General features: G+C 46.5%; 7 non-coding genes and 47 pseudogenes across 7 annotated transcripts; 26 read left to right on the forward strand and 28 right to left on the reverse strand.

The window, feature by feature from the left end:
• Positions 1–838: 838 nt before the first annotated feature.
• Positions 839–957, reverse strand: LOC148250157 (5S ribosomal RNA). Its single transcript, XR_015815049.1, has one exon. It is a non-coding gene; the product is annotated as a 5S ribosomal RNA (ribosomal RNA).
• A 210-nt stretch (positions 958–1,167) lies between these two features.
• On the reverse strand, positions 1,168–1,286 carry LOC148250158 (5S ribosomal RNA; annotated as a pseudogene).
• A 203-nt stretch (positions 1,287–1,489) lies between these two features.
• On the reverse strand, positions 1,490–1,608 carry LOC148250159 (5S ribosomal RNA; annotated as a pseudogene).
• A 531-nt stretch (positions 1,609–2,139) lies between these two features.
• On the reverse strand, positions 2,140–2,258 carry LOC148250160 (5S ribosomal RNA; annotated as a pseudogene).
• A 203-nt stretch (positions 2,259–2,461) lies between these two features.
• On the reverse strand, positions 2,462–2,579 carry LOC148250161 (5S ribosomal RNA; annotated as a pseudogene).
• A 914-nt stretch (positions 2,580–3,493) lies between these two features.
• Positions 3,494–3,612, reverse strand: LOC148250162 (5S ribosomal RNA). Its single transcript, XR_015814792.1, has one exon. It is a non-coding gene; the product is annotated as a 5S ribosomal RNA (ribosomal RNA).
• A 562-nt stretch (positions 3,613–4,174) lies between these two features.
• On the reverse strand, positions 4,175–4,293 carry LOC148250163 (5S ribosomal RNA; annotated as a pseudogene).
• A 205-nt stretch (positions 4,294–4,498) lies between these two features.
• LOC148250164 (5S ribosomal RNA) lies at positions 4,499–4,617 on the reverse strand (annotated as a pseudogene).
• Positions 4,618–4,822: 205 nt separating this feature from the next.
• On the reverse strand, positions 4,823–4,941 carry LOC148250165 (5S ribosomal RNA). Its single transcript, XR_015815756.1, has one exon. It is a non-coding gene; the product is annotated as a 5S ribosomal RNA (ribosomal RNA).
• Positions 4,942–5,146: 205 nt separating this feature from the next.
• Positions 5,147–5,265, reverse strand: LOC148250166 (5S ribosomal RNA; annotated as a pseudogene).
• Positions 5,266–5,828: 563 nt separating this feature from the next.
• On the reverse strand, positions 5,829–5,947 carry LOC148250167 (5S ribosomal RNA; annotated as a pseudogene).
• Positions 5,948–6,506: 559 nt separating this feature from the next.
• On the reverse strand, positions 6,507–6,625 carry LOC148250168 (5S ribosomal RNA; annotated as a pseudogene).
• A 529-nt stretch (positions 6,626–7,154) lies between these two features.
• Positions 7,155–7,273, reverse strand: LOC148250169 (5S ribosomal RNA; annotated as a pseudogene).
• Positions 7,274–7,483: 210 nt separating this feature from the next.
• Positions 7,484–7,602, reverse strand: LOC148250170 (5S ribosomal RNA; annotated as a pseudogene).
• A 204-nt stretch (positions 7,603–7,806) lies between these two features.
• Positions 7,807–7,924, reverse strand: LOC148250171 (5S ribosomal RNA; annotated as a pseudogene).
• A 210-nt stretch (positions 7,925–8,134) lies between these two features.
• Positions 8,135–8,253, reverse strand: LOC148250172 (5S ribosomal RNA; annotated as a pseudogene).
• A 205-nt stretch (positions 8,254–8,458) lies between these two features.
• On the reverse strand, positions 8,459–8,577 carry LOC148250173 (5S ribosomal RNA; annotated as a pseudogene).
• A 260-nt stretch (positions 8,578–8,837) lies between these two features.
• Positions 8,838–8,956, forward strand: LOC148250174 (5S ribosomal RNA; annotated as a pseudogene).
• Positions 8,957–9,492: 536 nt separating this feature from the next.
• LOC148250175 (5S ribosomal RNA) lies at positions 9,493–9,611 on the forward strand (annotated as a pseudogene).
• A 206-nt stretch (positions 9,612–9,817) lies between these two features.
• LOC148250176 (5S ribosomal RNA) lies at positions 9,818–9,936 on the forward strand. Its single transcript, XR_015815426.1, has one exon. It is a non-coding gene; the product is annotated as a 5S ribosomal RNA (ribosomal RNA).
• A 664-nt stretch (positions 9,937–10,600) lies between these two features.
• On the forward strand, positions 10,601–10,719 carry LOC148250177 (5S ribosomal RNA; annotated as a pseudogene).
• A 916-nt stretch (positions 10,720–11,635) lies between these two features.
• Positions 11,636–11,754, forward strand: LOC148250178 (5S ribosomal RNA; annotated as a pseudogene).
• Positions 11,755–11,959: 205 nt separating this feature from the next.
• Positions 11,960–12,078, forward strand: LOC148250179 (5S ribosomal RNA; annotated as a pseudogene).
• Positions 12,079–12,639: 561 nt separating this feature from the next.
• Positions 12,640–12,757, forward strand: LOC148250180 (5S ribosomal RNA; annotated as a pseudogene).
• Positions 12,758–12,962: 205 nt separating this feature from the next.
• Positions 12,963–13,081, forward strand: LOC148250181 (5S ribosomal RNA; annotated as a pseudogene).
• A 209-nt stretch (positions 13,082–13,290) lies between these two features.
• Positions 13,291–13,409, forward strand: LOC148250182 (5S ribosomal RNA; annotated as a pseudogene).
• Positions 13,410–13,970: 561 nt separating this feature from the next.
• On the forward strand, positions 13,971–14,088 carry LOC148250183 (5S ribosomal RNA; annotated as a pseudogene).
• Positions 14,089–14,292: 204 nt separating this feature from the next.
• On the forward strand, positions 14,293–14,411 carry LOC148250184 (5S ribosomal RNA; annotated as a pseudogene).
• A 209-nt stretch (positions 14,412–14,620) lies between these two features.
• On the forward strand, positions 14,621–14,738 carry LOC148250185 (5S ribosomal RNA; annotated as a pseudogene).
• A 563-nt stretch (positions 14,739–15,301) lies between these two features.
• LOC148250186 (5S ribosomal RNA) lies at positions 15,302–15,420 on the forward strand (annotated as a pseudogene).
• Positions 15,421–15,656: 236 nt separating this feature from the next.
• LOC148250187 (5S ribosomal RNA) lies at positions 15,657–15,774 on the forward strand (annotated as a pseudogene).
• Positions 15,775–15,978: 204 nt separating this feature from the next.
• LOC148250188 (5S ribosomal RNA) lies at positions 15,979–16,097 on the forward strand (annotated as a pseudogene).
• A 209-nt stretch (positions 16,098–16,306) lies between these two features.
• Positions 16,307–16,425, forward strand: LOC148250189 (5S ribosomal RNA; annotated as a pseudogene).
• A 559-nt stretch (positions 16,426–16,984) lies between these two features.
• LOC148250190 (5S ribosomal RNA) lies at positions 16,985–17,103 on the forward strand. Its single transcript, XR_015815706.1, has one exon. It is a non-coding gene; the product is annotated as a 5S ribosomal RNA (ribosomal RNA).
• A 209-nt stretch (positions 17,104–17,312) lies between these two features.
• On the forward strand, positions 17,313–17,431 carry LOC148250191 (5S ribosomal RNA; annotated as a pseudogene).
• An 890-nt stretch (positions 17,432–18,321) lies between these two features.
• On the forward strand, positions 18,322–18,440 carry LOC148250192 (5S ribosomal RNA). The gene has a single exon (XR_015815461.1). It is a non-coding gene; the product is annotated as a 5S ribosomal RNA (ribosomal RNA).
• A 535-nt stretch (positions 18,441–18,975) lies between these two features.
• Positions 18,976–19,094, forward strand: LOC148250193 (5S ribosomal RNA; annotated as a pseudogene).
• Positions 19,095–19,985: 891 nt separating this feature from the next.
• On the forward strand, positions 19,986–20,104 carry LOC148250194 (5S ribosomal RNA; annotated as a pseudogene).
• Positions 20,105–20,309: 205 nt separating this feature from the next.
• LOC148250195 (5S ribosomal RNA) lies at positions 20,310–20,428 on the forward strand (annotated as a pseudogene).
• A 400-nt stretch (positions 20,429–20,828) lies between these two features.
• On the forward strand, positions 20,829–20,947 carry LOC148250196 (5S ribosomal RNA; annotated as a pseudogene).
• Positions 20,948–21,156: 209 nt separating this feature from the next.
• On the forward strand, positions 21,157–21,275 carry LOC148250197 (5S ribosomal RNA; annotated as a pseudogene).
• A 563-nt stretch (positions 21,276–21,838) lies between these two features.
• Positions 21,839–21,956, forward strand: LOC148250198 (5S ribosomal RNA; annotated as a pseudogene).
• A 204-nt stretch (positions 21,957–22,160) lies between these two features.
• LOC148250199 (5S ribosomal RNA) lies at positions 22,161–22,279 on the forward strand (annotated as a pseudogene).
• Positions 22,280–22,735: 456 nt separating this feature from the next.
• On the reverse strand, positions 22,736–22,854 carry LOC148250200 (5S ribosomal RNA; annotated as a pseudogene).
• Positions 22,855–22,860: 6 nt separating this feature from the next.
• Positions 22,861–22,979, reverse strand: LOC148250201 (5S ribosomal RNA; annotated as a pseudogene).
• A 560-nt stretch (positions 22,980–23,539) lies between these two features.
• On the reverse strand, positions 23,540–23,658 carry LOC148250202 (5S ribosomal RNA). The gene has a single exon (XR_015815589.1). It is a non-coding gene; the product is annotated as a 5S ribosomal RNA (ribosomal RNA).
• Positions 23,659–23,893: 235 nt separating this feature from the next.
• On the reverse strand, positions 23,894–24,012 carry LOC148250203 (5S ribosomal RNA; annotated as a pseudogene).
• A 209-nt stretch (positions 24,013–24,221) lies between these two features.
• Positions 24,222–24,340, reverse strand: LOC148250204 (5S ribosomal RNA; annotated as a pseudogene).
• A 204-nt stretch (positions 24,341–24,544) lies between these two features.
• Positions 24,545–24,663, reverse strand: LOC148250205 (5S ribosomal RNA; annotated as a pseudogene).
• Positions 24,664–24,871: 208 nt separating this feature from the next.
• On the reverse strand, positions 24,872–24,990 carry LOC148250206 (5S ribosomal RNA; annotated as a pseudogene).
• Positions 24,991–25,195: 205 nt separating this feature from the next.
• On the reverse strand, positions 25,196–25,313 carry LOC148250207 (5S ribosomal RNA; annotated as a pseudogene).
• A 562-nt stretch (positions 25,314–25,875) lies between these two features.
• On the reverse strand, positions 25,876–25,994 carry LOC148250208 (5S ribosomal RNA; annotated as a pseudogene).
• Positions 25,995–26,203: 209 nt separating this feature from the next.
• Positions 26,204–26,322, reverse strand: LOC148250209 (5S ribosomal RNA; annotated as a pseudogene).
• Positions 26,323–26,882: 560 nt separating this feature from the next.
• LOC148250210 (5S ribosomal RNA) lies at positions 26,883–27,001 on the reverse strand (annotated as a pseudogene).
• Positions 27,002–27,189: the final 188 nt, after the last annotated feature.

The raw sequence follows: 27,189 nt of genomic DNA on the forward strand, positions 1-27,189 counted from the left end.
TTGAAAATACATACACTCCTTCTTCCCTCCCTCCCTCCCATCATTTGTTTCCTTGTGCGTTCACACTGCAACTCTCCTTCTCGTTCTAATATCGATTAAAATGCCCCTGATTCTTGACTCACATTTGCGTATAAACCAGCGGACCATAGTTCCAGTCGCGCGTAACGTCGAACGACCCATCTGAAAAAAAATTGTTGTGATACGAGGACTTCCAAAGAGGTCACCCATCCAAGTACTACTCTCGACCAAACACACTTAATTGCAGAGTTCTGATGGGATCCAGTGCATTAGTGCTGGTATGATGCCACTTGTTTAATTTTGCGCTTCAAATACATACACTCCTTCTCTTTTCTTCCTCATCCCGTCATTTGTTTCCTTGTGCGTGCGCACTACACCTCCCGTACTCGTTCTAATATCATGTAAAATGCCACGGCACCGTGACTCACCTTTGCAAATGAACCAGCGGTTTATAATTCTATTCGCACGTAACTTCGAACAACCCATCCGAAAAAAAATATGTGCAACACGAGGGCTTCCCAAGTGGTCACCCATCCGAGTACTACTCTCGCCCAAGCACACTTAACTGTGGAGTTCTGATAGAATCCGTTGCATTAGTGCTGGTTGATCGAACCTGTTTAATTTCGCGCTGCAAATACATGCACTCCTTCTCCTTTCTTCCCCCTCCCGTCATTTGTTTCCTTGTGCGTTCACACTTCACCTCTCATTCTCGTTCTAATATCGATTAAAATGCCCCTGCTTCTTGACTCACATTTGCGTATAAACCAGCGGACCCTAGTTCCAAACGCGCGTAATCTCAAACGACCCGTCTGAAAAAAAATTGGTGCGACACGAGGACTTCCCAGAAGGTCACCCATCCGAGTACTAATCTCGCCCAAGCACACTTCACTGCAGAGTTCTGATGGGATCCGGTGCATTAGTGCTGGTATGATCGCACCTGTTTAATTTCGCGCTGCAAATACGTAAACTCATTCCCCTTTCTTCCCCCTCCCGTCATTTGTTTCCTTGTGCGTGCGCACTGCACCTCTCGTTCTCGTTCAAATATCAAGTAAAATGCCACGGCGCCGTGACTCACATTTGCGAATAAATCTGCGGACCATAATTAAAGTCGCGCGTAACGTCGAACGACACATCTGAAAAAAACTAAAATGGGTGCAACACGAGAACTTCCCATGAGGTAACCCATCATTGTACTACTTTCGCCAAAGCACACTTAACTGCGGAGTTCTGATGGGATCTGGTGCATTTGTGCTGGTGTGACCGCACCTGTTTAATTTCGTGCTGAAAATACATACACTCCTTCTTCCCTCCCCCCTCCCATCATTTGTTTCCTTGTGCGTTCACACTGCACCTCTCCTTCTCGTTCTAATATCGATTAAAATGCCTCTGATTCTTGACTCACATTTGCGTATAAACCAGCGAACCATAGTTCCAGTCGCGCGTAATGTCGAACGACCCATCTGAAAAAAAATTGTTGCGATACGAGGACTTCCCAAGAGGTCACCCATCATTGTACTACTTTCGCCAAAGCACACTTAACTGCGGAGTTCTGATGGGATCCGGTGCATTTGTGCTGGTGTGACCGCACCTGTTTAATTTCGTGCTGAAAATACATACACTCCTTCTTCCCTCCCCCCTCCCATCATTTGTTTCCTTGTGCGTTCACACTGCACCTCTCCTTCCCGTTCTAATATCGATTAAAATGCCCCTGATTCTTGACTCACATTTGCGTATAAACCAGCGGAGCATAGTTCTAGTCGCGCGTAATGTCGAACGACCCATCTGAAAAAAAATTATTGCGATAAGAGGACTTCCCAAGAGGTCACCCATCTGACTACTACTCTCGCCCAAGCACACTTAATTGCAGAATTCTGATGGGATCCAGTGCATTAGTGCTGGTATGATGCTACTTGTTTAATTTTGCGCTTCAAATACATACACTTCTTCTCTTTTCTTCCTCCTCCCGTCATTTATTTCCTTGTGCGTGCGCACTGCACCGCCCGTTCTCGTTCAAATATCAAGTAAAATGCCACAGCGCCGTGACTCACATTTGCGAATAAATCTGCGGACCATAATTAAAGTCACGCGTAACGTCGAACGGCACATCTGAAAAAAAGAAAATGGGTGCAACACGAGAACTTTCCAGGAGGTAACCCATCATTATACTACTTTTGCCAAAGCACACTTAACTGTGGAGTTCTGATGGGATCCGGTGCATTTGTGCTGGTGTGACCGCACCTGTATAATTTCGTGCTGAAAATACATACACTCCTTCTTCCCTCCCCCCTCCCATTATTTGTTTCCTTGTGCGTTCACACTGCACCTTTCCTTCTCGTTCTAATATCGATTAAAATGCCCCTTTTTCTTGACTCACATTCGCGTATAAACCAGCGGACCATAGTTCTAGTCGCGCGTAACGTCGAACGACCCATCTGAAAAAAAATTGTTGCGATACGAGGACTTCCCAAGAGGTCACCCATTCAAGCACTACTCTCGCCCAAGCACACTTAACTGCAGAGTTCTGATGGGATCCAGTGCATTAGTGCTGGTATGATGCCACTTGTTTAATTTTGCGCTTCAAATACATACACTCCTTCTCTTTTCTTCCTCGTCCCGTCATTTGTTTCCTTGTGGGTGCGCACTGCACCTCCCGTACTCGTTCTAATATCAAGTAAAATGCCACGATGCCGTGACTCACATTTGCGAATAAACCTGCGGACTATAAATCAAGTCGCGCGTAACGTCGAAAGAATCATCTGCAAAAAGATGGGTGCAACACGAGGACCTCCCAAGAAAATGGGTGAAATATAAGGACTTCGTAGGAGGTCACCCATCCGAGCACTAATCTCGCCCCAGCACACATAACTGCGGAGTTTTGATGGGATCCGGTGCATTAGTGCTGGTATGATCGCCTCTGTTTAATTTTGCGCTGCAAATACATAAACTCATTCCCCTTTCTTCCCCCTCCCGTCATTTGTTTCCTTGTGCGTGCGCACTGCACCTCCCGTTCTCGTTCTAATATCAAGTAAAATTCTACAGCGTCGTGACTCACATTTGCGAATAAACCTGAGGACCATAATTCAAGTCGCGCGTAACGTCGAAAGAATCATCTGCAAAAAAATGGGTCCAACACGAGGACTTCACAAGAAAATGGGTGAAATATAAGGACTTCGCATGAGGTAACCCATGCTAGTACTACTCTCGCCGAAGCACCCTTACCTACGGAGTTCTGATAGAATCCGTTGCATTAGTGCTGCTATGATCGCACCTGTTTCATTTCGTGCTGAAAATATATACACTCTTTCTCCTTCCCTTCCCCTCCAATTAATTGTTTCCTTGTGCGTTCACACTTCACCTCTCCTTCTCGTTCTAATATCGATTAAAATGCCCCTACTTCTTGACTCACATTTGGGTATAAACTAGCGGACCCTAGTTCCAGTCGCGCGTAACGTCGAACGACCCGTCTGAAAATAAATTGGTGCGACACGAGGACTTCCCAGGAGGTCACCCAACCGAGTACTACTCTCGCCCAAGCACACTTAACTGCGGAGTTCTAATGGGATCCGGTGCATTAACGCTGGTATGATCGCACCCGTTTAATTTTGCGTTGCAAATACATATACTCTTTCTCCTTTCTTCCCCCTCCCGTCATTTGTTTCCTTGTGCGTTCGCACTGCACCTCCCGTGCTCGTTCTAATATCAAGTAAAATGCTACGGTGTCGTGACTCACATTTGCGAATAAACCTGAGGACCATAATTCAAGTCGCACGTATCGTCGAAAGAATCATCTACAAAAAAATGGGTGCAACACGAGGACTTCTTAAGAAAATGGGTGAAATATAAGGACTTCGCAGGAGGTCACCCATCCTAGTGCTACTCTCGCCCAAGCACCCTTAACTTGCGGAGTTCTGATAGAATCCGTTGCATTGGTGCGGGTATGATTGCTCATGTTTCATTCTGCGCTGCAAATACATACACTTTTTCTCCCTCCATCCCCCCTCCCGTCATTTGTTTCCTTGTGCGTGCACTCTGCATCTCTCCTTCTCGTTCTAATATCGATTAAAATGCACCTGCTTCTTGACTCACATTTGCGTATAAACCAGTGGACCCTAGTTCCAGTCGCGCGTAACGTCGAACGACCCGTCTGAAAAAAAAATTAATGCGACAGGAGGACTTCCAAGGAGGTCACCCATCCAAGTACTACTCTCGCCCAAGCACACTTAACTGCGGAGTTCTGATGGGATCCGGTGCATTAGTGCTGGTAAGATCGCACCTGTTTAATTTTGCGCTGCAAATACATAAACTCCTTCTCCTTTCTTCCCCCTCCCGTCATTTGTTTCCTTGTGCGTGCACTCTGCATCTCTCTTTATCATTCTAATATCCAGTAATATTCCCCGGCACCGTGACTCACCTTTGCAAATAAACCAGCGGTTTATAATTCCATTCGCGCGTAACGTCGAACAACCCATCCGAAAAAAAATAGGTGCAACACGAGGGCTTCCCAGGTGGTCACCCATCCGAGTACTACTCTCGCCCAAGCACACTTACCTGCGGAGTTCTGATGGGATCCGGGGCTTTAGTGCTGCTATGATCGCACCGCTTTTATTTCGCGCTGCAAATACATACACTCCTTCTCCTTCCCTCCCCCTCCCATCAATTGTTTTCTTGTGCGTTCACACTGCACCTCTCTTTCTCGTTCTAATATCGATTAAAATGCCCCTGCTTCTTGACTCACATTTGCGTATTAACCAGCGGACCCTAGTTCCAGTCCTGCGTAACGTCGAACGACCCGTCTGAAAAAAAATTGGTGCGACACGAGGACTTCCCAAAAGGTCACCCATCCGAGTACTACTCTCGCCCAAGCACACTTAACTGCGGAGTTCTGATGGGATCCGGTGCATTAGTGCTGGTATGATCGCACCTGTTTCATTTTGTGCTGAAAATACATACACTCCTTCTCCTTCCCTCCCTCTCCCATCAATTGTTTCCTTATGCGTTCACACTGCACCTCTCCTTCTCGTTCTAATATCGATTAAAATGCCGCTGCTTCTTGACTCACATTTGCGTATAAACCAGCGGACCCTAGTTCCAGTCGCGCGTAACGTCGAACGACCTGTCTAAAAAAAAATTGGTGCGACACGAGGACTTCCCAGGAGATCACCCATCCGAGTACTACTCTCGCCCAAGCACACTTAACTGCGGAGTTCTGATGGGATCCGGTGCATTAATGCTGGTATGATGGCACCCGTCTAATTCCACACTGCAAATACATAAACTCCTTCTCCTTTCTTCCCCCTCCCGTCATTTGTTTCCTTGTGCGTGCGCACTGCACCTCTCGTGCTCGTTCTAATATCAAGTAAAATGCTACGGTGCCATGACTCACATTTGCGAATAAACCTGAGGACCATAATCCAAGTCGCGCATATCGTCGAAAGAATCATCTGCAAAAAAATGGGTGCAACACGAGGACTTCCTAAGAAAATGGGTGAAATATAAGGACTTCGCAGGAGGTCACCCATCCTAATGCTACTCTCGCCCAAGCACCCTTAACTTGCGGAGTTCTGATAGAATCCGTTGCATTGGTGCGGGTATGAGTGCTCATGTTTCATTCTGCGCTGCAAATACATACACTTTTTCTCCCTCCATCCCCCCTCCCGTCATTTGTTTCCTTGTGCGTGCACTCTGCATCTCTCCTTCTCGTTCTAATATCGATTAAAATGCCCCTGCTTCTTGACTCACATTTGCGTATAAACCAGTGGACCCTAGTTCCAGTCGCGCGTAACGTCGAACGACCCGTCTGAAAAAAAAAATTAATGCGACAGGAGGACTTCTAAGGAGGTCACCCATCCAAGTACTACTCTCGCCCAAGCACACTTAACTGCGGAGTTCTGATGGGATCCGGTGCATTAGTGCTGGTATGATCGCACCTGTTTAATTTCGTAGTGCAAATACATAAACTCATTCCCCTTTCTTCCCCCTCCCGTCATTTGTTTCCTTGTGCGTGTGCACTGCACCTCTCGTTCTCGTTCTAATATCAAGTAAAATGCTACAGCGCCGTGAATCACATTTGCGAATAAACCTGAGGACCATAATTCAAGTCGCGCTTAACGTCGAAAGAATAATCTGCAAAAAAATGGGTGCAACACGAGGACTTCACAAGAAAATGGGTGAAATATAAGGACTTTGCAGGAGGTAACCCATGCTAGTACTACTCTCGGCCAAGCACCCTTACCTACGAATTTCTGATAGAATCCGTTAAATTAGTGCTGGTGTGATCGCGCCTGTTTCATTTCGTGCTAAAAATACATACACTCCTTCTCCTTCCCTCCCCCTCCCATCAATTGTTTCCTTGTGCGATCACACTGCACCTCTCCTTCTCGTTCTAATATCGATTAAAATGCTCCTGCTTCTTGACTCACATTTGCGTATAAACCAGGAGACCCTAGTTCCAGTCGCGCGTAACGTCGAACGACCCGTCTGAAAAAAAATTGGTGCGACTCGAGGACTTCCCAGGAGGTCACCCATCCGAGTACTACTCTCGCCCAAGCACACTTAACTGCAGAGTTCTGATGGGATCCAGTGCATTAGTGCTAGTATGATCACACCCGTTTAATTCCGCGCTACAAATACATAAACTCCTCCTTTCTTCCCCCTCCCGTCATTTGTTTCCTTGTGCGTGCGCACTGCACCTCCCGTGCTCGTTCTAATATAAAGTAAAATGCTACGGTGCCGTGACTCACATTTGCGAATAAACTTGAGGACCATAATTCAAGTCGCGCGTATCGTCGAAAGAATCATCTGCAAAAAAATGGGTGCAAGATAAGGACTTCGCAGGAGGTCACCCATCCTATTGCTACTCTCGCCCAAGCACCATTAACTTGCAGAGTTCTGATAGAATCTGTTGTATTGGTGCTGGTATGATTGCTCATGTTTCATTCTGCGCTGCAAATACATACACTTTTTCTCCCTCCATCCCCCCTCCCGTCATTTCTTTCCATGTGCGTGCATTCTGTATCTCTCCTTCTAGTTCTAATATCGATTAAAATGTCTCTGCTTCTTGACTCACATTTGCGTATAAACTAGTGGACCCTAGTTCCAGTCGCGCGTAACGTCGAACGACCCGTCTGAAAAAAAAATTAGTGCGACACGAGGACTTCCCAGGAGGTCTCCAATCCGAGTACTACTCTCGCCCAAGCACACTTAACTGCGGAGTTCTGATGGGATCCGGTGCATTAGTGCTGGTATGATCGCACCTGTTGAATTTTGCTCTGCAAATACATAAACTCCTTCTCCTTTCTTCCCCCTCAAGTCATTTGTTTCCCTGTGCGTGCGCACTGCACCTCTCGTTCTCGTTCAAATATCAAGTAAAATGCCACGGCGCCATGACTCACATTTGCGAATAAATCTGTGGACCATAATTAAAGTCGCGCGTAACGTCGAACGGCACATCTGAAAAAAAAGAAAATGGGTGCAACACGAGAACTTCCCAAGAGGTAACCCATCATTGTACTACTTTCGCCAAAGCACACTTAACTGCGGAGTTCTGATGGGATCCGGTGCATTTGTGCTGGTGTGACCACACCTGTTTAATTTCATGCTGAAAATTCATACACTTCTTCTTCCCTTCTCCCCTCCCATCATTTGTTTCCTTGTGCGCTCACACTGCACCTCTCCTTCTCGTTCTAATATCGATTAAAATGCCCCTGATTCTTGACTCACATTTGCGTATAAACCAGCGGACCATAGTTCCAGTCGTGCGTAACGTCGAACGACCCATCTGAAAAAAAATTGTTGCGATACGAGGACTTCCCAAGAGGTCACCCATCCGAGTACTACTCTCGCCCAAGCACACTTAACTGCAGAGTTCTAATGGGATCCAGTGCATTATTGCTGGTATGATGCCACTTGTTTAATTTTGCGCTTCAAATACATACACTCCTTCTCTTTTCTTCCTCCTCCCGTCATTTGTTTCCTTGTGCGTGCGCACTGCACCTCTCGTTCTCGTTCAAATATCACGTAAAACGCCACGGCGCCGTGACTCACATTTACAAATAAATCTGCGGACCATAATTAAAGTCGCGCGTAACGTCGAATGGCACATCTGAAAAAAAGAAAATGGGTGCAACACAAGAACTTCCCATGAGGTAACCCATCATTGTACTACTTTCGCCAAAGCACACTTAACTGCGGAGTTCTGATGGGATGCGGTGCATTTGTGCTGGTGTGACCGCACTTGTTTAATTTCGTGCTGAAAATACATACACTCCTTCTTCCCTCCCCCCTCCCATTATTTGTTTCCTTGTGCGTTCACTCTGCACCTCTCCTTCTCGTTCTAATATCGATTAAAATGGCCCTGCTTCTTGACTCACATTTGCATATAAACCAGCGGAACATAGTTCCAGTCGCGCGTAACGTCGAACGACCCGTCTGAAAAAAAAAATTAGTGCAACAAGAGGACTTCCCAGGAGGTCACCCATCCGAGTACTACTCTCGCCCAAGCACACTTAACTGCGGAGTTCTGATGGGATACGGTGCATTAGTGCTGGTAAGATCGTAAGTGTGCTTGGGCGAGAGTAGTACTCGGATGGGTGACCTCTTGGGAAGTCCTCGTATCGCAACAATTTTTTTTCAGATGGGTCGTTCGACGTTACGCGCGACTGGAACTATGGTCCGCTGGTTTATACGCAAATGTGAGTCAAGAATCAGGGGCATTTTAATTAGAACGAGAAGGAGAGGTGCAGTGTGAACGCACAAGGAAACAAATGATGGGAGGGGGGGAGGGAAGAAGGAGTGTATGTATTTTCAGCAAGAAATTAAACATGTGCGATCACACAAGCACAAATGCACCGGATCCCATCAGAACTCCGCAGTTATGTGTGCTTTGGCGAAAGTAGTACAATGATGGGTTACCTCCTGGGAAGTTCTCGTGTTGCACCCATTTTTTTTTTCAGATGTGCCGTTCGACGTTACGCGCGACTTTAATTATGGTCCGCAGATTTATTCGCAAATGTGAGTCACGACGCCGTGGCATTTGACTTGATATTTGAACGAGAACGAGTGGTGCAGTGCGCACGCACAAGGAAACAAATGACAGGAGGGGGAAGAAAGGAGAAGGAGTGTATATTTTTGCAGCGCGAAATGAAACAGGTGCGATCATTCCAGCACTAATGCAACGGATTCTATCAGAACTCCGTAGGTAAGGGTGCTTGGGCGAGAGTAGTACTACCATGGGTTACCTCCTGCGAAGTCCTTATATTTCACCCATTTTCTTGTGAAGTCCTCGTGTTGCACCCATTTTTTTGCAGATGATTCTTTGGACGTTACGCGCGACTTGGATTATGGTCCTCAGGTTTATTCGCAAATGTGAGTCACGGCGCTATAGCATTTTATTTGATATAAGAACGAGAACGGGAGGTGCAGTGCGCACGCACAAGGAAACAAATGAGTTTATGTATTTACAGCGCAAAATTAAACTGGTGCGATCATACCAGCACTAATGTACCGGATCCCATCAGAACTCTGCAGTGAAGTGTGCTTGGGCGAGATTAGTACTCGGATGGGTGACCTCCTGGGAAGTCCTCATGTCGCACCAAATTTTTTTTCAGACGGGTCGTTCGACGTTACGCGCGTCTGGAACTAGGGTCCGCTGGTTTATACGCAAATGTGAGTCAAGAAGCAGGGGCATTTTAATCGATATTAGAACGAGAATGAGAGGTGAAGTGTGAACGCAAAAGGAAACAAATGACGGGAGGGGGAAGAAAGGAGAAGGAGTGTATGTATTTGCAGCGCGAAATTAAACAGGTGCGATCACACCAGCACTAAAGCTCCGGATCCCATCAGAACTCCGCAGTTAAGTGTTCTTGGGCGAGAGTAGTACTCGGATGGGTGACCACTTGGGAAGCCCTCGTGTTGCACCTATTTTTTTTCGGATGGGTTGTTCGACGTTACGCGCGAATGGAATTATAAACCGTTGGTTCATTTGCAAAGGTGAGTCACGGTGTCGGGGCATATTACTTGATATTAGAACGAGAAAGAGAGATGCAGAGTGCACGCACAAGGAAACAAATGATTCTTTCGACGTTACGCGCGACTTGATTTATGGTCCGCAGATTTATTCGCAAATGTGAGTCACGGCGCCGTGGCATTTTACTTGATATTAGAACGAGTACAGAAGGTGCAGTGCGCACGTACAAGGAAACAAATGACGGGATGAGGAAAAAAAGCGAATGAGTGTATATATTTGAAGCGCAAAATTAAACAGGTGGCATCATACCAATACTACTGCACTGGATCTCATCAGAACTCTGCAGTTAAGTGTCCTTGGGTGAGAATAGTACTCGGATGGGTGACCTCTTGGGAAGTCCTCGTATTGCAACACTTTTTTTTCAGATGGGTCGTTCGACGTTACGCGCGACTGGAACTATGGTCCGCTGGTTTATACGCAAATGTGAGTCAAGAATCAGGGGCATTTTAATCGATATTAGAACGAGAAGGAGTGGTGTAGTGTGAACGCACAAGGAAACAAATGATGGGATGGGGGGAGGGAAGAAGGAGTGTATGTATTTTCAGCACAAAATTAAACAGGTGCGGTCACACCAGCACAAATGCACCGGATCCCATCAGAACTTCGTAGTTAAGTGTGCTTTGGCGAAAGTAGTACAATGATGGGTTACCTCCTGGGAAGTTCTCGTGTTGCACCCATTTTCTTTTTTTCAGATGTGCTGTTCGACGTTATGCGCGACTTTAATTATGGTCCGCAGATTTATTCGCAAATATGAGTCACGGCGCCGTGGTAATTTACTTGATATTTGAACGAGAACGAGAGGTGCAGTGCGCACGCACAAGGAAAAAAACACGGGAGGGGGAAGAAAGGAGAAGGAGTTTATGTATTTGCAGCGCGTAATGAAACAGGTGCAATCATACCAGCACTAATGCAACGGATTCTATCAGAACTCCGTAGGTAAGGGTGCTTGGGCGAGAGTAGTACTAGCAATGGTTACCTCCTGGGAAGTCCTTATATTTCTTCCATTTTCTTGTGAAGTCCTCGTGTTGCACCCATTTTTTTGCAGATGATTCTTTCGACGTTACGCGCGACTTGAATTATGGTCCTCAGGTTTATTCGCAAATGTGAGTCACGTCGCTGTACTATTTTACTTGATATTAAAACGAGAACGGGAGGTTCAGTGCGCACGCACAAGGAAACAAATTACGGGAGGGGGAAGAAAGGAGAAGGAGTTTATGTATTTGCAGCGCGAAATGAAACAAGTGCGATCATACCAGCAATAATGCAACGGATTCTATCAGAACTCCGTAGGTAAGGGTGCTTGGGCGAGAGTAGTACTTGCATGGGTTACCTCCTGGGAAGTCCTTATATTTCACCAATTTTCTTGTGAAGTCCTCGTGTTGAACCCATTTTTTTGCAGATGATTCTTTCGACGTAACGCGCGACTTGAATTATGGTCCTCAGGTTTATTCGCAAATCTGAGTCACGGCGCTGTAGCATTTTACTTGATATTAGAACAAGAACGGGAGGTGCAATGCGCACGCACAAGGGAACAAATGACGGGAGGGGGAAGGAAGGGGAATGAGTTTATGTATTTGCAGTGCAAAATTAAACAGGTTCGATCATACTAGCACTAATGCACTGGATCCCATCAGAACTCCGCAGTGAAGTGTGCTTGGGCGAGATTAGTACTCGGATGGGTGACCTCCTGGGAAGTCCTCGTGTCGCACCAATTTTTTTTCAGACGGGTCGTTCGACTTTACGCGCGTCTGGAACTAGGGTCCGCTGGTTTATACACAAATGTGAGTCAAGATGCAGGGGCATTTTAATCGATATTAGAACGAGAATGAGATGTGAAGTGTGAACGCACAAGGAAACAAATGACAGGAGGGGGAAGAAAGGAGAAGGAGTGTATGTATTTGCAGCGCGAAAGTAAACAGTTGCGATCATACCAGCACTAAAGCTCTGGATCCCATCAGAACTCTGCAGTTAAGTGTGCTTGGGCGAGCATAGTACTCGGATGGGTGACCACTTGGGAAGCCCTCGTGTTGCACCTATTTTTTTTCGGATGGGTTGTTAGACGTTACGCGCGAATAGAATTATAAACCGCTGGTTCATTTGCAAAGATGAGTCACGGTGCCGGGGTATATTACTTGATATTAGAACGAGAAAGAGAAATGCAGAGTGCACGCACAAGGAAACAAATGACGGGAGGGGGGATGGGAGGAGAAAGAGTGTATGTATTTGCAGTGCAGAATGAAACATGAGGGATCATACCAGCACTAATGCAATGGATTCTATCAGACCTCCGCTGTTAAGGGTGCTTGGGCGAGAAAAGTACTCGGATGGGTGACCTCCTGCGAAGTCCTTATATTTCACCCATTTTCTTGGGAGGTCCTCGTGTTGCACCCATCTTTTTGCAGATGATTCTTTCGACTTTACGCGCGACTTGATTTATGGTCCGCTGGTTTATTCGCAAATGTGAGTCACGGCACCGTGGCATTTTACTTGATATTAGAACGAGTACGGGAGGTGCAGTGCGCACGCACAAGGAAACAAATGACGGAAGGAGGAAGAATAGAGAAGGAGTGTATGTATTTAAAGTGCAAAATTAAACAAGTGGCATCATGCCAGCACTAATGCACTGGATCCCATCAGAACTCTGCAGTTAAGTGTGCTTGGGCGAGAGTAGTACTCGGATGGGTGACCTCTTGGGAAGTCCTCGTATCGCAACAATTTTTTTTCAGATTGGTCGTTCGACATTACGCGCGACTGGAACTATGATCCGCTGGTTTATACGCAGATGTGAGTCAAGAATCACGGGCATTTTAATCGATATTCGAACGAGAAGGAGAGGTTGCAGTGTGAATGCACAAGGAAACAAATGATGGGAGGGGGGGAGGGAAGAATGAGTGTATGTATTTTCATCATGAAATTAAACTGGTGCGGTCACACCAGCACTAATGCACCGGATCCCATCAGAACTCCGCAGTTAAGTGTGCTTTGGCGAAAGTAGTACAATGATGGGTTACCTCCTGGGAAGTTCTCGTGTTGCACCCATTTTCTTTTTTTCAGATGTGCCGTTCGACGTTACGCGCGACTTTAATTATGGTCCACAGATTTATTCTCAAATGTGAGTCACGGCGCCGTGGCATTTTACTTGATATTTGAACGAGAACGAGAGGTGCAGTGCGCATGCACAAGGAAACAAATGACGGGAGGGGGAAGAAAGGAGAAGGAGTGTATGTATCTGCAGCGCGAAATTAAACAGGTGCGATCTTACCAGCACTACAGCCCCGGATCCCATCAGAACTCCGCAGTTAAGTGTGCTTGGGCGAGAGTAGTACTCGGATCGGTGACCACCTGGGAAGCCCTCGTGTTGCACCTATTTTTTTTCGGATGGGTTGTTCGACGTTAAGCGCGAAGGGAATTATAAACCGCTGGTTCATTTGCAAAGGTGAGTCACGGTGCGAGGGCATATTACTTGATATTAGAACGAGAAAGAGAGATGCAGAGTGCACGCACAAGGAAACAAATGACGGGAGGGGGGATGGGAGGAGAAATAGTGTATGTATTTGCAGTGCAGAATGAAACATGAGGGATCATACCAGCACTAATGCAACGGATTCTATCAGAACACCGCAATTAAGGGTGCTTGGGCGAGAAAAGTACTCGGATGGGTGACCTCCTGCGAAGTCCTTATATTTTACCCATTTTCTTGGGAGGTCCTCGTGTTGCACCCATCTTTTTACAGATGATTATTTCGACGTTACGCGCGACTTGATTTATGGTCCGCAGGTTTATTCGCAAATGTGAGTCACGGCGCCGTGGCATTTTACTTGATATTTGAACGAGTACGGGAGGTGCAGTGCGCACGCACAAGGAAACAAATGACGGGAGGAGGAAGAAAAGAGAAGGAGTGTATCTATTTGAAGCGCAAAATTAAACAAGTGGCATCATACCAGCGCTAATGCACTGGATCCCATCAGAACCCTACAGTTAAGTGTGCTTGGGCGAGAGTAGTACTCGGATGGATGACCTCTTGGGAAGTCCTCGTATCGCAACAATTTTTTTTCATATGGGTCGTTCGACGTTACGCGCGATTGGAACTATGGTCCGCTCGTTTATACGCAAATGTTAGTCAAGAATCAGGGGCATTTTAATCGATATTAGAACGAGAAGGAGAGGTGCAGTGCGAACGCACAAGGAAACAAATGATGGGAGGGGGGGAGGGAAGAAGGAGTCTATGTATTTTCAGCACGAAATTAAACAGGTGCGGTCACACCAGCACAAATGCACCGGATCCCATCAGAACTCCGCAGTTAAGTGTGTTTTGGCGAAAGTAGTACAATGATGGGTTACCTCCTGGGAAGTTCTCGTGTTGCACCCATTTTCTTTTTTTCAGATGTATCGTTCGACGTTACGCGCGACTTTAATTATGGTCCGCAGATTTATTCGCAAATGTGAGTCACGGTGCCGTGGCATTTTACTTGATATTTGAACGAGAACGAGAGGTGCAGTGCGCACGCACAAGGAAACAAATGACTTGAGGGGGAAGAAAGGAGAAGGAGTTTATGTATTCGCAGTGTGAAATTAAACAGGTGGGATCATACCATCACTAATGCACCGGATCTCATCAGAATCTGCAGTTAAGTGTGCTTGGGCGGGAGTAGTACTCGGATGGGTGACCTCCTTGGAAGTCCTCGTGTCGCACTAATTTTTTTTTTCAGACAGGTCGTTCGACGTTACGCACTACTGGAACTAGGGTACGCTGGTTTATACGCAAATGTGAGTCAAGAAGTAGGGGCATTTTAATTGATATTAGAACGAGAAGGAGAGATGCAGAGTGCACGCACAAGGAAACAAATGACGGGAGGGGGGATGAAGGGAGAAAAAGTGTATGTATTTGAAGCACAGAATGAAACATGAGAAAAAATACCAGCACCAATGCAACGGATTCTATCAGAACTCCGCAAGTTAAGGGTGCTTGGGCGAGAGTAGCACTAGGATGGGTGACCTCCTGCGAAGTCCTTATATTTCACCCATTTTCTTAGGAAGTTCTCGTGTTGCACCCATTTTTTTGCAGATGATTCTTTCGACGATACGCGCGACTTGAATTATGGTCCTCAGGTTTATTCACAAATGTGAGTCACGGCACCGTAGCATTTTACTTGATATTAGAACGAGCACGGGAGGTGCAGTGCGCACGCATAAGGAAACAAATGGCGGGAGGGGGAAGAAAGGGGAATGAGTTTATGTATTTGCAGCGCACAATTAAACAGATGCGATCATACCAGCACTAATGCACCGGATCCCATCAGAACTCCGCAGTTATGTGTGCTCGGGCGAGATTAGTGCTCGGATGGGTGACCTCCTGCGAAGTCCTTATATTTCACCCATTTTCTTGGGAGGTCCTCGTGTTGCACCCATCTTTTTGCAGATGATTCTTTCGACGTTACGCTCGACTTGATTTATGGTCCGCAGGTTTATTCGCAAATGTGAGTCACGACACCGTGGCATTTTACTTGATATAAGAACGAGTACGGGAGGTGCAGTGCGCACGCACAAGGAAACAAATGACGGGAGGAGGAAGAAAAGAGAAGAAGTGTATGTATTTGAAGCGCAAAATTAAACAAGTGGCATCATACCAGCACTAATGCACTGGATCCCATCAGAACTCTGCAGTTAAATGTGCTTGGACGAGAGTAGTACTCGGATGGGTGACCTCTTGAGAAGTCCTCGTATCGCAACAATTTTTTTTCATATGGGTTGTTCGACGTTACGCGCGACTGGAACTATGGTCCGCTGGTTTATACGCAAATGTGAGTCAAGAATTAGGGGCATTTTAATCGATATTAGAACGAGAAGGAGAGGTGTAGTATGAACGCACAAGGAAACACATGATGGGAAGGGGGGAGGGAAGAAGGAGTGTATGTATTTTCAGTACGAAATTAAACAGGTGCGGTCACACCAGCACAAATGCACCGGATCCCATCAGAACTACGCAGTTAAGTGTGCTTTGGCGAAAGTAGTACAATGATGGGTTACCTCCTGGGAAGTTCTCGTGTTGCACCCATTTTCTTTTTTTCAGATGTGCCGTTCGACGTTACGCGCGACTTTAATTATGGTCCGCAGATTTATTCGCAAATGTGAGTCACGGTGTCGTGGCATTTTACTTGATATTTGAACGAGAACGAGAGTTACAGTGCGCACGCATACGGAAACAAATGACGGGAGGGGGAAGAAAGGAGAAGGAGTTTATGTATTTGCAGCGCGGAATTAAACGGCTGCGATCATACCAGCACTAATGCACCGGATCCCATCAGAACTCTGCAGTTAAGTGTGTTTGGGCGAGAGTAGTACTCGGATAGGTGACCTCCTGGGAACTTCTCGTGTCGCACCAATTTTTTTTCAGACGGGTCGTTCGACGTTACGCCCGACTGGAACTGGGGTCCGCTGGTGTATACGCAATTGTGAGTCAAGAAGCAGGGGCATTTTAATCGATATTAGAACGAGAAGGAGAGGTGCAGTGTGAACGCACAAGGAAACAATTGATGGGAGGGGGAGGGAAGGAGAAGGAGTGTATGTATTTTCAGCACGAAATGAAACGGGTGCGATCATACCAGCACAAATGCAACAGATTCTATCAGAACTCCGTAGGTAAGGGTGCTTGGGCGAGAGTAGTACTCGCATGGGTTACCTCCTGCGAAGTCCTTATATTTCACCCATTTCCATGTGAAGTCTTCGTGTTGCACCCACTTTTTTGCAGATGATTCTTTCGACGATACACGCGACTTGAATTATGGTCCTCAGGTTTATTCGTAAATGTGAGTCATGGCACCGTAGCATTTTACTTGATATTAGAACGAGCACGGGAGGTGCAGTGCGCACGCACAAGGAAACAAATGACGGGAAGGGGAAGAAAGGAGAAGGAGTTTATGTATTTGCAGCGCGAAATTAAACGGGTGCAATCATACTAGCACTAATGCACCGGATCCCATCAGATCTCCGCAGCTAAGTGTGCTTGGGCGAGAGTAGTACTCGGATGGGTGACCTCCTGGGAAGTTCTCGTGTTGCACCCATTTTCTTTTTTTCAGATGTGCCGTTTGACGTTACGCGCGACTTTAATTATGGTCCGTAGATTTATTCGTAAATGTGAGTCACGGCGCCTTGACATTTTACTTGATATTTAAACGAGAACGAGAGGTGCAATGCGCACGCACAAGGAAACAAATGACGGGAGGGGGAAGAAAGGGGAAGGAGTTTATGTATTTGCAGCGCGAAATTAAATAGGTGCGATCATACCAGCATTAATGCACCGGATCCCATCAGAACTCCGCAGTTAATTGTGCTTGGGCGAGAGTAGTACTCAGATGGTTGTTCTCCTGGGAAGTCCTCGTGTTGCACTAATTTTTTTTTTCAGACGGATCGTTCGACGTTACGCGCGACTGGAACTAGAGTCCGCTGGTTTATACGCAAATGTGAGTCAAGAAGCAGGGGCATTTTAATTAATATTAGAACGAGAAGGAGAGATGCAGAGTGCACGCAAAAGGAAACAAATGACGGGAGGGGGGATGGAGGGAGAAAAAGTTTATGTATTTGCAACGCAGAATGAAACATGAGCAATCATAACAGCGCCAATGCAACGGATTCTATCAGAACCCGCAGGTTAAGGGTGCTTGGGCGAGAGTAGCACTAGGATGGGTGACGTCCTGCGAAGTCCTTATATTTCACAAATTTTCTTAGGAAGTCCTCGTGTTGCACCCATTTTTTTGCAGATGATTCTTTCGACGTTACGCGCGACTGGAACTAGAGTCCGCTGGTTTATACGCAAATGTGAGTCAAGAAGCAGGGGCATTTTAATTGATATTAGAACGAGAAGGAGAGATGCAGAGTGCACGCACAAGGAAACAAATGACGGGAGGGGGGATGGAGGGAAAAAAAGTGTATGTATTTGCAGCGCAGAATGAAACATGAGCAAGCATACCAGCACCAATGCATCGGATTCTATCAGAACTCCGCAGGTTAAGGGTGCTTGGGCGAGAGTAGCACTAGGATGGGTGACCTCCTGGGAAGTCCTTTTGTCGCACTAATTTTTTTTTTCAGACGGGTCGTTCGACGTTACGCGCGACTGGAACTAGGGTCCACTGGTTTATACGCAAATGTGAGTCAAGAAGCAGGGGCATTTTAATCGATATTAGAACGAGAAATAAAGATGCATAGTGCACGCACAAGGAAACAAATGACGGGAGGGGGAAGAAAGGAGAAGGAATTTATCTATTTTCAGCGTGGAATTAAACGGGTGCGATCATACCAGCACTAATGCACCGGATCCCATCAGAACTCCGCAGTTAAGTGTGCTTGGGCGAGAGTAGTACTCGGATTGGTGACCTCCTGGGAAGTCCTCGTGTCGCACTAATTTTTTTTTTCAGACGGGTCGTTCGACGTTACGCGCGACTGAAACTAGGGTCCGCTGGTTTATACGCAAATGTGAGTCAAGAAGCAGGGGCATTTTAATTGATATTAGAACGAGAAGGAGAGATGCAGAGTGCACGCACAAGGAAACAAATGACGGGAGGGGGGATGGAGGGAAAAAAAGTGTATGTATTTGCAGCGCAGAATGAAACATGAGCAAGCATACCAGCACCAATGCATCGGATTCTATCAGAACTCCGCAGGTTAAGGGTGCTTGGGCGAGAGTAGCACTAGGATGGGTGACCTCCTAGGAAGTCCTTTTGTCGCACTAATTTTTTTTTTCAGACGGGTCGTTCGACGTTACGCGCGACTGGAACTAGGGTCCACTGGTTTATACGCAAATGTGAGTCAAGAAGCAGGGGCATTTTAATCGATATTAGAACGAGAAATAAAGATGCATAGTGCACGCACAAGGAAACAAATGACGGGAGGGGGAAGAAAGGAGAAGGAATTTATCTATTTTCAGCGTGGAATTAAACGGGTGCGATCATACCAGCACTAATGCACCGGATCCCATCAGAACTTCGCAGTTAAGTGTGCTTGGGCGAGAGTAGTACTCGGATTGGTGACCTCCTAGGAAGTCCTCGTGTCGCACTAATTTTTTTTTTCAGACGGGTCGTTCGACGTTACGCGCGACTGAAACTAGGGTCCGCTGGTTTATACGCAAATGTGAGTCAAGAAGCAGGGGCATTTTAATTGATATTAGAACGAGAAGGAGAGATGCAGAGTGCACGCACAAGGAAACAAATGACGGGAGGGGGGATGGAGGGAAAAAAAGTGTATGTATTTGCAGCGCAGAATGAAACATGAGCAAGCATACCAGCACCAATGCATCGGATTCTATCAGAACTCCGCAGGTTAAGGGTGCTTGGGCGAGAGTAGCACTAGGATGGGTGACCTCCTGGGAAGTCCTTTTGTCGCACTAATTTTTTTTTTCAGACGGGTCGTTCGACGTTACGCGCGACTGGAACTAGGGTCCACTGGTTTATACGCAAATGTGAGTCAAGAAGCAGGGGCATTTTAATCGATATTAGAACGAGAAATAAAGATGCATAGTGCACGCACAAGGAAACAAATGACGGGAGGGGGCATGGAGGGAGAAAAAGTGTATGTATTTGCAGCGCAGAATGAAACATGAGCAATCATACCAGCACCAATGCAACGGATTCTATCAGAACTCCGCAAGTTAAGGGTGCTTGGGCAAGAGTAGCTCTAGGATGGGTGACCTCCTGCGAAGTCCTTATATTTCACCCATTTTCTTAGGAAGTCCTCGTGTTGCACCCATTTTTTTACAGATGATTCTTTCGACGATACGCGCGACTTGAATAATAGTCCTCAGGTTTATTCGCAAATGTGAGTCACGGCACCGTAATATTTTACTTGATATTAGAACGAGCACGGGAGGTGCAGTGCGCACGCACAAGAAAACAAATGACGGGAGGGGGAAGAAATGGAAAGGAGTTTATGTATTTGCAGCGCGGAATTCACCGGGTGCGATCATGCCACCACTAATGCAACGTATCCCATCAGAACTCCGCAGTTAAGTGTGCTTGGGCGAGAGCAGCACTCGGATGGGTGACCTCCTGGGAAGTCCTCGTGTCGCAAAAATTTTTTTTCAGACGAGTCGTTCGACGTTACGCGCGACTGGAACTAGGGTCCGATTGTTTATACACAAATTTGAGTCAAGAAGCAGGGGCATTTTAATCGATATTATAACGAGAATGAGAGGTACAGTGCGAACGCACAAGGAAACAATTGACGGGAGGGGGAAGAAAGGAGAAGGAGTGTATGTATTTGCAGCGCGAAATTAAACCGGTGCGATCATACCAGCAATAAAGCCCCGGATCCCATCAGAACTCTGCAGTTAAGTGTGCTTGGGTAAGAGTAGTACTCGGATGGGTTACCTCCTGCAAAGTCCTTATATTTCACCCATTTTCTCTAGAGGTCCTCGTGTTGCACTCATCTTTTTGCAGATGATTCTTTCGACGTTACGCGTGACTTGATTTATGCTCCGCAGGTTTATTCGCAAATGTGGGTCACGGCGTCGTGGCATTTTACTTGATATTAGAACGAGAACGAGAGGTGCAGTCGGATGCGTGACCTCTTGGGAAGTCCTCATATCGCAACAATTTTTTTTCAGATGTGTCGTTCGACGTTACGCGCTACTGGAACTATGGTCCGCTGGTTTATACGCAAATGTGAGTCAAGAATCAGGGGCATTTTAATCGATATTAGAACGAGAAGGAGAGGTGCAGTGTGAACGCACAAGGAAACAAATGATTGGAGGGGGGAGGGAAGAAGGAGTGTATGTATTTTCAGCACGAAATTAAACAGGTGCGGTCACACCAGCACAAATGCACCGGATCCCATCAGAACTCCGCAGTTAAGTGTGCTTTGGCGAAAGTAGTACAATGATGGGTTACCTCCTGGGAAGTTCTCGTGTTGCACCCATTTTGTTTTTTTCAGATGTGCCATTCGACGTTACGCGCGACTTTAATTATGGTCCGCAGATTTATTCGCAAATGTGAGTCACGGCGCCGTGGCATTTTACTTGATATTTGAACGAGAACGAGAGGTGCAGTGCGCACGCACAAGGAAACAAATGACGGGAGGGGGAAGAAAGGAGAAGGAGTTTATGTATTTGCAGCGCGAAATTAAACTGGTGCGATCATACCATCACTAATGCACCGGATCCCATCAGAACTCCGCAGTTAAGTTTGCTTGGGCGAGAGTAGTACTCGGATGGGTGACCTCTTGGGAAGTCCTCGTGTCGTACTAATTTTTTTTTCAGACGGGTCGTTCGACGTTACGTGCGACTGCAACTTGGGTCCACTGGTTTATACGCAAATGTGCGTCAAGAAGCAGGGGCATTTTAATCGATATTAGAACGAGAAAGAGGGATGCAGAGTGCACGCACAACGAAACAAATGACGGGAGGGGGGATGGAGGGAGAAAAAATGTACGTATTTGCAGCGCAGAATGAAACATGAGCAATCATACCAGCACCAATGCAACGGATTCTATCAGAACTCCGCAAGTTAAGGGTGCTTGGGCGAGAGTAGCACTAGGATGGGTGACTTCCTGTGAAGTCCTTATATTTCACCCATTTTCTTAGGAAGTCCTCGTGTTGCACCCATTTTTTTGCAGATGATTCTTTCAACGATACGCGCGACTTGAATTATTGTCCTCAGGTTTATTCGCAAATGTGAGTCACGGCGCCGTGGCATTTTACTTGATATTGGAACGAGTACGGGAGATGCAGTGCGCACGCAAAAGGAAACAAATGAAGGGAGGAGGAAGAAAAGAGAGGGAGTGTATGTATTTGAAGCGCAAAATTAAACAAGTAGCATCATACCAGCACTAATGCACTGGATCCCATCAGAACTCTGCAGTTAAGCGTGCTTGGGCGAGAGTAGTACTCGGATGGGTGACCTCTTGGGAAGTCCTCGTATCGCAACAATTTATTTTCAGATGGGTCGTTCGACGTTACGCGCGACTGGAACTATGGTCCGTTGGTTTATATGCAAATGTGAGTCAAGAATCAGGGGCATTTTAATCGATATTAAAACGAGAATGAGAGATGCAGTGTGAACGCACAAGGAAACAAATGATTGGAGCGGGGGAGGGAACAAGGAGTGTATGTATTTTCAGCACGAAATTAAACAGGTGCGGTCACACCAGCACAAATGCACCGGATCCCATCAGAACTCTACAGTTAAGTGTGCTTTGGCGAAAGTAGTACAATGATGGGTTACCTCCTGGGAAGTTCTCATGTTGCACCCATTTTCTTTTTTTCAGATGTGCCGTTCGATGTTACGCGCGAATAAACCTGCGGACCAAAAATCAAGTCGCGTGTAACGTCGAAAGAATCATCTGCAAAAAGATGGGTGCAACACGAGGAACTCCCAAGAAAATGGGTGCAACACGAGGACTTTCGAAGTGGTCACCCATCCGAGTACTACTCTCGCCCAAGCACCCTTAACTGCGGAGTTCTGATAGAATCTGTTGCATTAGTGCTGGTATGATCCCTCATGTTTCATTCTGCACTGCAAATACATACACTCTTTCTCCTTCCATCCCTTCTCCCGTCATTTGTTTCCTTGTGCGTGCACTCTGCATCTCTCTTTCTCATTCTAATATCAAGTAATATGCCCCTGCACCGTGACTCACCTTTGCAAATGAACCAGTGGTTTATAATTCCATTCGCGCGTAACGTCGAAAAACCCATCCGAAAAAAAATAGGTGCAACACGAGGGCTTCCCAATTGGTCACCCATCCGAGTACTACTCTCGCCCAAGCAAACTTAACTGCGGAGTTCTGATGGGATCCGGGGCTTTAGTGCTGGTAAGATCGCACCTGTTTAATTTGTGCGACACGAGGACTTCCCAGGAGCTCACCCATTCGAGTACTAATCTCGCCCAAGCACGCTTAACAGCGGAGTTCTGATGGGATTCGGTGCATTAGTGCTGGTATGATCGCACCTGTTTAATTTTGCGCTGCAAATACATAAACTCATTCCCCTTTCTTCCCCCTCCCATCATTTGTTTCCTTGTGCGTGCGCACTGCACCTCCCGTTCTCGTTCTAATATCAAGTAAAATGCAACAGCGCCATGACTCACATTTGCGAACAAACCTGAGGACCATAATACAAGTCGCGTGTAACGTCGAAAGAATCATCTGCAAAAAAATGGGTGCAACACGAGGACTTCACAAGAAAATGGGTGAAATATAAGGACTTCGCATGAGGTAACCCATGCTAGTACTACTCTCGCCCAAGCACCTTTACCTACGGAGTTCTGATAGAATCCGTTGCATTAGTGCTCGTATGATCGCACCTGTTTCATTTCGTGCTGAAAATACATACACTCCTTCTCGTTCCCTCCCCCTCCCATCAATTGTTTCCTTGTGCGTTCACACTGCATCTCTCTTTCTCATTCTAATATCGATTAAAAATGCCCCTGCTTCTTGACTCACATTTGCGTATAAACCAGCGGACCCAAGTTCCAGTCGCGCGTAACGTTGAACGACCCGTCTGAAAAAAAATTGGTGCGACACGAGGACTTCCCAGGAGATCACCCATCCGAGTACTACTCGCGCCCAAGCACACTTAACTGCGGAGTTCTGAGGGGATCCGGTGCATTAGTGCTGGTATGATCGCACCCGTTTAATTTCGCGCTGCAAATACATAAACTCCTTCTCCTTTCTTCCCCCTCCCGTCATTTGTTTCCTTGTGCGTGCGCACTGTACCAACCGTGCTCGTTCTAATATCAAGTAAAATGCTACGGTGCCGTGACTCACATTTGCGAATAAATCTGAGGACCATAATTCAAGTCGCGCGTATCGTCGAAAGAATAATCTGCAAAAAAATGGGTGCAACACGAGGACTTCCTAAGAAAATGGGTGAAATATAAGAACTTCGCTGGAGGTCACCCATCCGAGTACTACTCTCGCCCAAGCACACTTAGCTGCGGAGTTCTGATGGGATCCGGTGCATTAGTGCTGGTATGATCGCACCTGTTTAATTTCAAGCTGCAAATACATAAACTCCTTCTCCTTTCTTCCCCCTCCCGTCATTTGTTTCCTTGTGCGGGCGCACTGCACCTTTCGTTCCCGCTCAAATATCAAGTAAAATGTCACGGCGCCGTGACTCACATTTGCGAATAAATCTGCGGACCATAATTAAAGTCGCGCGCAACGTTGAACGGCACATCTGAAAAAAAGAAAATGGGTGCAACACGAGAACATCCCAGGAGGTAACCCATCATTGTACTACTTTCGCCAAAGCACACTTAACTGCGGAGTTCTGATGGGATCCGGTGCATTTGTGCTGGTGTGACCGCACCTGTTTAATTTCGTGCTGAAAATACATACACTCCTTCTTCCCTCCCCCCCTCCCATCATTTGTTTCCTTGTGCGTTCACACTTCACCTCTCATTCTTGTTCTAATATCGATTAAAATGCCCCTGCTTCTTGACTCACATTTGCGTATAAACCAGCGGACCCTAATTCCAGACGCGGGTAACGTCGAACGACCCATCTGAAAAAAAACTTGTGCGACACGAGGACTTCCCAGGAGGTCACCCATCCGAGTACTAATCTCGCCCGAGCACACTTCACTGCGGAGTTCTAATGGGATTCGGTGCATTAGTGCTGGTATGATCGCAACTATTTTATTTCGCGCTGCAAATACATAAACTCATTCCCCTTTCTTCCCTCTCCCGTCATTTGTTTCCTTGTGCGTGCGCACTGCACCTCCTGTTCCCGTTCTAATATCAAGTAAAATGCCACGGCGCCGTGACTCACATTTGCGAATAAACCTGAGGACCATAATTCAAGTCGCGCGTAACGTCGAACGGCACATCTGAAAAAAAAAAAAGGGTGCAACACGAGAACTTCCCAGGAGGTAACCCATCATTGTACTACTTTCGGGAAAGCACACTTAACTGCGGAGTTCTGATGGGATCCGGTGCTTTTGTGCTGGTGTGACCGCACCTGTTTAATTTCGTGCTGAAAATACATACACTCCTTCTTCCCTCCCCCCCTCCCATCATTTGTTTCCTTGTGCGTTCACACTGCACCTCTCTTTCTCGTTCTAATATCGATTAAAATGCCCCTGATTCTTGACTCACATTTGGGTATAAACCAGCGGACCCTAGTTCCAGTCGCGCGTAACGTCGAACGACCCGTTTGAAAAAAAATTGGTTGGACACGAGGACTTCCCAGGAGGTCACCCATCCGAGTACTACTCTCGTCCAAACTCACTTAACTGCGGAGTTCTGATGGGATCCGGTGCATTAGTGCTGGTATGATCGCACCCATTTAATTTCGCACTGCAAATACATAAAGTCCTTCTCCTTTCTTCCCCCTCCCATCATTTGTTTCCTTGTGCGTGCGCACTGCACCTCCCGTGCTCGTTCTAATGTCAAGTAAAATGCTACGGTGCCGTGACTCACATTTGCGAATAAACCTGTGGACCATAATTCAAGTCGCGCGTATCGTCGAAAGAATCATCTGCAAAAAAATATGTACAACACGAGAACTTCCTAAGAAAATGGGTGAAATATAAGGACTTCGCAGGAAGTCACCCATCCTAGTGCTATTCTCGCCCAAGCACCCTTAACTTGCGGAGTTCTGATAGAATCCGTTGCATTGGTGCTGGTATGATTGCTCCTGTTTCGTTCTGCGCTGCAAATACATACACTTTTTCTCCCTCCATCCCCCCTCCCGTCATTTGTTTCCTTGTGCGTGCACTCTGCATCTCTCTTTCTCGTTTTAATATCGATTAAAATGCCCCTGCTTCTTGACTCATATTTGCGTATAAACCAGTGGACCCTAGTTCTATTCGTGCATAACGTCGAACGACCCGTCTGAAAAAAAAATTAGCGCGGCACGAGGACTTCCCAAGAGGTCACCCATCCGAGTACTACTCTCGCCCAAGCACACTTAACTGCGGAGTTCTGATGAGATCCGGTGAATTAGTGCTGGTATGATCAAACCTGTTTAATTTTGCGCTGCAAATACATAAACTCCTTCTCCTTACTTCCCCCTCCCGTCATTTGTTTCCTTGTGCGTGCACACTGCACCTCTCGTTCTCGTTCAAATATCAAGTAAAATGCAAAAGCGTCGTGACTCACATTTGCGAATAAATCTGCGGACCAAAATTGAAGTCGCGCGTAACGTCGAACGGCACATCTAAAAAAAAGAAAATGGGTGCAACACGAGAAGTTCCCACGAGGTAACCCATCATTGTACTACTTTCGCCAAAGCACACTTAACTGCGGAGTTCTGATGGGATCTGGTGCATTTGTGCTTGTATGATCGCACTTGTTTAATTTCGCGCTGCAAATACATACACTCATTCCCCTTTCTTCCCCCTCCCGTCATTTGTTTCCTTGTGCGTGCGCACTGCACCTCCCGTTTTCGTTCTAATATCAAGTAAAATGCCATGGCGTTGTTACTCACATTTGCGAATAAACCTAAGGACCATAATTCAAGTCGCGCGTAACGTCGAAAGAATCGTCTACAAAAAAAATGGGTGCAACACGAGGACTTCAGAAGAAAATGGTTGAAATATAAGTACTTCGCAGGAGGTAACCCATGCTAGTACTACTCTCGCCCAAGCACCCTTACCTACGGAGTTCTGATAGAATCCGTTGCATTAGTGCTGGTAAAATCGTACCGGTTTCATTTCGTGCTGAAAATACATACACTCCTTCTCCTTCCCTCCCCCTCCCATCAATTGTTTCCTTGTGCGTTCACACTGCACCTCTCCTTCTCGTTCCAATATAGATTTAAATGCCCCTGCTTCTTGACTCACATTTGCGTATAAACCAGCGGACCCTAGTTCCAGTCGCGCGTAACGTCGAACGACCCGTCTGAAAAAAAATTGGTGCGACACGAAGACTTCCCAGGAGGTCACCAATCCGAGTACTACTCTCGCCAAAGCACACTTAACTGCGGAGTTCTGATGGGATCCGGTGCATTAATGCTGGTATGATCGCACCCGTTTAATTTTGCGCTGCAAATACATATACTCCTTCTCCTTTCTTCCCCCTCCCGTCATTTGTTTCCTTGTGCGTGCGCACTGCACCTCCCGTGCTCGTTCTAATATCAAGTAAAATGCTACGGTGCCGTGACTAACATTTGCGAATAAACCTGAGGACCATAATTCAAGTCGCGCGTATCGTCGAAAG

The sequence above is a fragment of the Carica papaya genome, chromosome 8, assembly GCF_054855325.1.
Source record: "Carica papaya isolate Zhongbai chromosome 8, ASM5485532v1, whole genome shotgun sequence".
Taxonomy (NCBI): Eukaryota; Viridiplantae; Streptophyta; class Magnoliopsida; order Brassicales; family Caricaceae; genus Carica; species Carica papaya.